The sequence below is a fragment of the Cetorhinus maximus genome, chromosome 9 (genome assembly GCF_964194155.1).
Source record: "Cetorhinus maximus chromosome 9, sCetMax3.hap1.1, whole genome shotgun sequence".
Classification (NCBI taxonomy): Eukaryota; Metazoa; Chordata; class Chondrichthyes; order Lamniformes; family Cetorhinidae; genus Cetorhinus; species Cetorhinus maximus.
In genome coordinates, this window is record NC_135887.1 from 134,543,299 (window position 1) to 134,550,382 (window position 7,084).

General features: G+C 42.4%; 1 pseudogene; it reads left to right on the forward strand.

Annotated features, from left to right (window-relative positions):
- Nucleotides 1-6,548: 6,548 nt before the first annotated feature.
- On the forward strand, nucleotides 6,549-6,867 carry LOC144685084 (large ribosomal subunit protein eL28 pseudogene; annotated as a pseudogene).
- Nucleotides 6,868-7,084: the final 217 nt, after the last annotated feature.

The window sequence follows — 7,084 nt, forward strand, 5'->3', positions numbered from 1 at the left end:
CCTATCCCCAGCAACGGAGACAAAGAAGTTAAGGAAGAGAAGGGAAGAATTGCATATTTTCGTATTTATATTTTAAATATATATTTTTAAAATGTGGACACAAAAGCTGTAGCATATCATGTGACTTGTGGTATTCAACTCCAGACACTCCTGAAACTCAAGAAAATGCCTAATTAAAATATGGACAATCGCAGCCACTTGTGAGATTCACTCATCCCTTTGATGGACCACCAACATAAAGGAGCATAACAGACCAGACTTGCCTTCCAGTTTCACCATGGATAATAGAGACATTATAACTCAATGTGTGTTAGAAATGGATCTCACCAACCTTCCATTGGACTGTGACAGCTCTCCATCCCAAACATAAAGACCTTGGCTGTCTGAAACTCTCAGGACGTGAAAAGCCACAAGCCAGGATGTTTACTGGTCTAACACAACACCTTATTTGGAGAAGGATTTTGGACTTGTAACAGGTCACACAGTTAAGGCAGCCACGTTTGTTACCTGCTTTTAAAATATTAACAGCAGAAGCTGTTCTGGGACAGATATCATCAGGACCATCATCTAAGCCATCGAACCAGCTGCAATACAACTATGTGGCTAAGGTAATGTACAGCTATACACTGAAAGTGGGAGAAGGACTCTCCCCCACAAACCTGTTCCATCTTCAAATTGCTGACCTCCTGGCAATTCAACTATAAGAGGCCTCACAGCTTACTGAGGATCCTCCGCTTTTACAAGACCCCCACTCCAGCAAAAACACCAATTCATCTCAGAAACTACAGGCCTGCTGTGAAAGACACTGAGATAATTCCAGATTGTAATCATATTGTTTTGTTTGTCATATATTGTTTTTTCCTCTTCAAGTGTATTTTTTAAAAATTCTTTCATGGGATGTGGGCATCACTGGCCAGGCCAGCATTTGTTGCCCATTCATAATTTCCCTTGAATTGAGTGGCTTGCTAGGTCATTTCAGAGGGCAGTTAAGAGTCAACCACATTGCTGTGGTTCTGCATCACATGTAGGCCAGACCAGGTAAGGATGGCAGATTTCCTTCCCTAAAGGACATTAGTGAACCAGATGGGTTTTTACAACAATCGATGATGGTATCATGATCACTGCTACTGCGATTAGCTTTACATTCCACATTTATTAACTGAATGCAAGGTGGGATTATGAACCCATGTCCCTAGAGCCTTATCTGGGTCTCTGGATTACTAGTCCAGTGATATTACCACGACACCACCGTCTCCCCCTACGTGATAGTGTGCTTGAGCCTCCAGGGTAAGTGCGTGATAATAAATAATCTTATTTATTTTTAAATTCACAAGAACTTGCTGCAGGAATCACTTAAATTGGGACAAACCACTCTGAGGGTAAGAAAACCTAACCTCACACAGTAAAACTCTTTGATCATGGGTAACAATAAAACACACAAATTCTGCCCATGACAATATGAATAGATGAGACTCCAGTGCAGATACCTGGGGAACACCACTTGTCACATTCCACCAATCAGAGAACACTTCCATTGCTCTGTTCTCTCTGTCTCCCATCTCACAACCAATTATTAAGCCATGTCACGAGGTTTCCTTCAATTCCTTGTACTTTCAGTTTTGCGAATAAAACCTCAATAAATGACTTCCTAAAATCCATATACACAACAATTTCTTGCCAGGGGTCCTGGGCTCTATTTGTCTTCCCTGGTCGCTCAAACATACTGTCCAGGTGCACAGTCAGATTCTGGTCAGTATGCCTCGCTTTATGGGTCTCCGCTCAAGATCTGCACACGGCATAGATGAGTAAAATACAACATAATTTATGCCAATTCACGGGAACTCACAAGTGTGAATACCTCATTTTAATAGGTCAGTTACCACTAGCTGTTTCACTAATGCTAATGTTGATTTGCAAATTATAGAGACCCTGCATGCAAAACGACATGCAGCTGTCATGTTTTAACCGTTTCATTAAAGTTTGCAAACTACAAGCACATAGACCACAAATTGAGGAAAATATGTTCTTTGCACATTCAAATTATCGAACAGCGACTATAATTAGTACAACCATCGCATCCTTTGTGATCCAGGCAGAAACCGCAGTATAAGCAAAGAAATGTTTGATTGAATCACATCAATGATTTGTTTGCTCTTGTGTTGGTTAATGCAATGGAACTGGAGTAGCTACCCAATAAAAGCTACTTTCCTGAAGGAACTGAGTGATTCTAGCTTTCGGTTATGTTTTCCTTAAGGGGCAAGAACCGATTTGGGTAACAATGGCAATGTACCTAACCTGGTAACAGAATCAGATCGAGACGTCCAAGTTTCGAGCTTTTAAAATGAAATCGTGGCAGCTGCAAAAGCCGTTAATAACTCTAGGACAATGTCTGCGTCTTTAGATAATCAAAGTTTAGGTAGCTCCCACTATTAATAAGTAAAATTAGTTTGTCATTTTTATTGCCCATATAAAACGAGCATGTTAGGTTTATCCTGGAGCTTATTATGGATAAGCAGTATGTGAGGGAGGGGTGAATTTCAAAGGCTTCCTTTGGAGGAGTTGAAATTCGCCTTAAACATTTCTCAAGATCTTGTACTACAGGGTCAATGTAACTACATTATAGCCAGCTTCCTGAGACATGTCATCTATAATCTAATTTACCACATTTACTATCAGGAATTTCATTTTTTGGAACTGGGGCCGGTGAGGGGAGGGGGTGGGGGGGAGGGAGAGTGCGCAGAATGTGGTTAGCGAATATTGGCTTGCCGAATCTTGAACAGTGTCACTGAACTCTAATGTTATTTGATGCAGCAGAACGTCAATGATCTGAACTAACTGCGACAGGGCATATTCTGATAATTGATTGTTTGTGGGTAATCGAAGCCCTGATCATTAAAGAAAACACACAACCAGGCTTTTCCCGCTATTGGTTTGATTTACATAATGCTGGCAATGGGGGGGTCGCAGTCGGCAAATCCTAACTGTGCCATAAATAAACGCCATGTGTTTAAATGAGACCATCTTATCGCGTTCTAGTTCCTGATGCTATTTCTGCTTTTGAAATTTGCTGATCTGATCTGAGGGTTGGGGGAAATTTATCTTCCAGGTGTTCCCCTGTGGAGTGCATGGACAAACTGGAAGGTGGGTCAGGCCCAGTCTACTTTAATGGTCGGCCCTCATTTAAATGGAGCCAGTGAGCTGTCAGACCCAAAGAGACATCCGATATTGCCCGGCCTGGAGGCCAATGTCAACGTGAGTCTTTGCAGAGTGGGGTTCAGGTGAGCTTCACGAGCATCAAGATCGGGAAGGCTAGAGTGGCAGCATCCCAATCTATCTGTGATCCCATTATAAGGTTTCTTTTACAATACTTACCTTGGAATATATTGAGTCTCTGTTACTTATTTGAGCCCATTACACCCTGTGAACTGCTGAACTTGACATATAAAACCCATGCACCGCCTATCTAAAAGCCTTCACGATGCATCCACCAGTTAAATAATAAACTACTGAGCGATTCATGACACTCACAAAGCCTTTCAACAAATCTCATTTGGTTTACTGCAAACTTAAAACTGTTTGTAGACTATCCCCTAACTGCAGAAATGGCAACAACAATAACTGTGTGAAGCTAGGGCTGTATTCAGCACTTAATCAATTAGTACTTATACAACAGACGCCTATGCCACATTTAACATTACCAGGAGTATATGTTACATTTACTGAGGGAAAGTAAATGTTATATGTAAATCTGCTCTGCAACTTTTCATTCTGTGTGGAATTCTGGAAAATTCATAATGTCTGATTGATTTTTCATGGACTTGCTTCACAAGCACTGGGGATAGCACAGAACAAAAGGAGCAGTGTTATGAAAAGTCAAATTCATATCAGTCACAGTTATTGATCTAGATAATTCAGGATGCAGAAAAGCGTACCATCATGATCAGGCAACATCAGATACGCTGCAATTTGGCGCTAATCAATTCTTTGCCTAGTTTTCATTCAAGGGCAACATCTTGACCGATTTTTAGAGATTGTTAACAAATAATCTAGTTATGTCACAATTGCACTATGCAGTCTGTTTGCTGCTGATCCTAGAAAATAAGCTGGTCTCAAATAAATGTTCCTTACAAAGCAAGCTATTGCATGATATGATGGAAATTTGACTGTGATGTTTCATTTTATAGCAATAATCCAAATTGGTGGACCTGTTGGGTAACGCATGCTGGGTACAATTTCTATGAGCATCATTTTTATTCACAGTATCACAGAATATTAACAGTGCAAAAGGAGGCCATTTGGCCCATCAAGTCTGCACTGGCTCTCAGAAAGAGCATTCCACCTAGTCCCACTCCCCTGCCTTATCCCCGTAACCTTGCACATTCTCTCTTTGCAGGTAGCAATCCAATTCCCTTTTGAATACCTCAATCGAACCTGCCTCCACCACCCTCTCAGGAAGTTCATTCCAGATTCTAACCACCCTCTGGGTGAAAAATTTTTTCCTCACATCACATTTACTCCTTTTGGCCATTATTTTGAATCTGTGCCCTCTAGTTCTTGATGTTCTCTTGAGTGGGAACAGTTTCTCACTATTTACCCTGTCCATACCTCTCAGGATCTTGAATACCTCTATCAAGACTCCTCTCAGCCTTCTTTTCTCCAAGGAGAACAGTCCCAACCTCTCCAATCTATCCTCATAGCTACAGTTCTTCATCCCGGGGATCATTCTATATGTTGTCTGGATCTTCAAGACACAAAGGAATACAGTACCTCCCAAAGTACTTTTCCTACAACAGCCCAGGGCAGTTTTTAGTGTAGAACACACAGAGAGTACACATCCCTCACAATCTTTCCTGGAATATAATTGCCACTCTATGATGTTTGTCACAGTTATAATGACGCAACTTCTGTTCAGGACGCAATAGTCAGATTTCAGTGAGGACTCTGGTCATATCTTAGCCCTCTTGTAGTGGGAACATCAAGCAAACTCCAAAGGCAGAGGATTAGAGGGAAAGTTGTCCACATACCTCCTGGCAGCATGCTTGAAGTAATATTAAATGAAGTCATGGAAGGGGGCTTCATGTTAAGGCCTGTCTGACAGTTAATCCTTCCACTACTTCATTCTGCTTTCCAAGGAATGTGTGTGACGATACGATAACAACAACTTGAGGATGGCAACCCTACCACTCTCTCAGCAATGGATGCATGGCTGGGGAGGAGACAGAGAAGGGGTGGTGGGGGAGGAGAATATAGAGATTTGATAACCTCATAAGAGTGCAAGTTAAGTTTTCTTATGGATCAGCGACCACTTGAGTCCACTGAACAAAGAAAAGATCATGGGTTCTGACAACATCCTGGCTGTTGTGTTGAAAACCTGTGCAGCAGGACTAGTCCACTCCCCTTACCAAGCTCTGCCAATACAGTCGTAAGATTAACAACTACCCAACATTGTTGAAGATTTCCCACAAAGCAAGATAAATCTAATTTGGTGAACCTATCAACCTCTTCATAATAATCAGTAAAATGATGGAAGGAATGATCAATAGCAGCAGCAAACTACATCTACACCATCAATGATAACCTGCTTACTGATGCTCAGTTCAGGTCTACTGAGAGCCATTCAGCCCCCGGTATTATCACAGCCTTCATCCAGGCATGAATATGAGCTGAAAGCCAGAGGAGACACAGAGTAGCTGCCCTCAATCTCAAGACAGCATTTGATTAAGTGTGGCACCACAGATTATTGAGGTTTGAAGGAACAATGAGGTGGTCCTTTTTGTCATGACAGAGCCGAGGACATTGTTACAGAGGCATTCGTCAAGTAAGCGGCCTTAGTCCAACCATCTTCATTTGCTTCATCAATGATCATCCCTCTGTTTTAAGGTCAGGAATGCAGTAAGTCACTAACAACTTCACAGTGTTAACATTCATTCACAACTCCTCCAGTAATGAAGAAGTCAAGGACTTGTAAAATTGTACGCAGGACCTGGACAATATCCAGCGTGGGCTGACCAGTGCATAGTAACATTTGTGCCATGTATGTCCCAGGTAAGAATAAACCGCCAAGAAGAAAATAACCAATTCCCTTCCCCAGAAAGAATGAGGCCATCACCCTTTCAGGGCACCTAAAGGTTGCTAATAAATATGGCCTTGCCGGTGTCATCCACACATCCCAAGAACAGATAAAAATCACAGCACCATCGTGATCAAGTCTCTCATGGCCAGCATCCTTGGGAACATGCAACAGCCAAATACTGCAGTTGCTGGAGCTCTGAAATGAAATGGAAAACTCTGGAAACACTCAGCCAGTCTGGCTGTGTCTGCGGAGACAGAAGCAGAGTTAACATGTCAGGTCTTTGGGACAATCATTGACCAGGAGTTGAACTGAGCCAGCAATATTAATACCATGGCTGTAGAGATTAGGTACACTATGATGGATGGCTCAGCTCTTGACCTGTAGGAGCCCCTCTACCACTTATAAGGCTCAAATCAGCAGTGTGATGGAATAATGATCGCTTATCTGGAAGAGTGCAGCTGTGACAACATTCGAGGTGCTCAGCGACGCGAGCAGGTGGTTTAAACATGTCAGCTCATCTCCAGTGGATGGTCATCCGGAACTCCTCCAGTTTCCTGATTAAAAGGAACAAGCAGGTCTACAGCACCGAGCCCAACAACTTGAAGTCCAGAAACTCTTTCCATTACAATGGGCTTATTCACCGCAAAACTGTAGGTGTAGAGCCAGCAGCTGACGGTAAAGGAGTGATGGTTGTCCTCAAAAAGCGGGCAGGTCAACGCAAACCAGCGACATCCTATGAAAAGATCACCATCCAGGTCAGGGCAGATCACTTGACTAGTACCTCCATCAACTAATCCAATATCAACCTCCTCCATTGCCAGGTACATTGAGGCTGCAGTATACAATATCTACAGAAACTCACCAAGGTTATTTCAACAGGTCCTTCCAGCACCTGCGACCCCTGTCGAAAAGAAGGGCAAGTCTAATAATTTCATGGAAGCACCATCACCTCAAAGTTCTCCTTCAATCGCATACCATCCTGATATCAACATATAGGTGTTTACCAAAGCT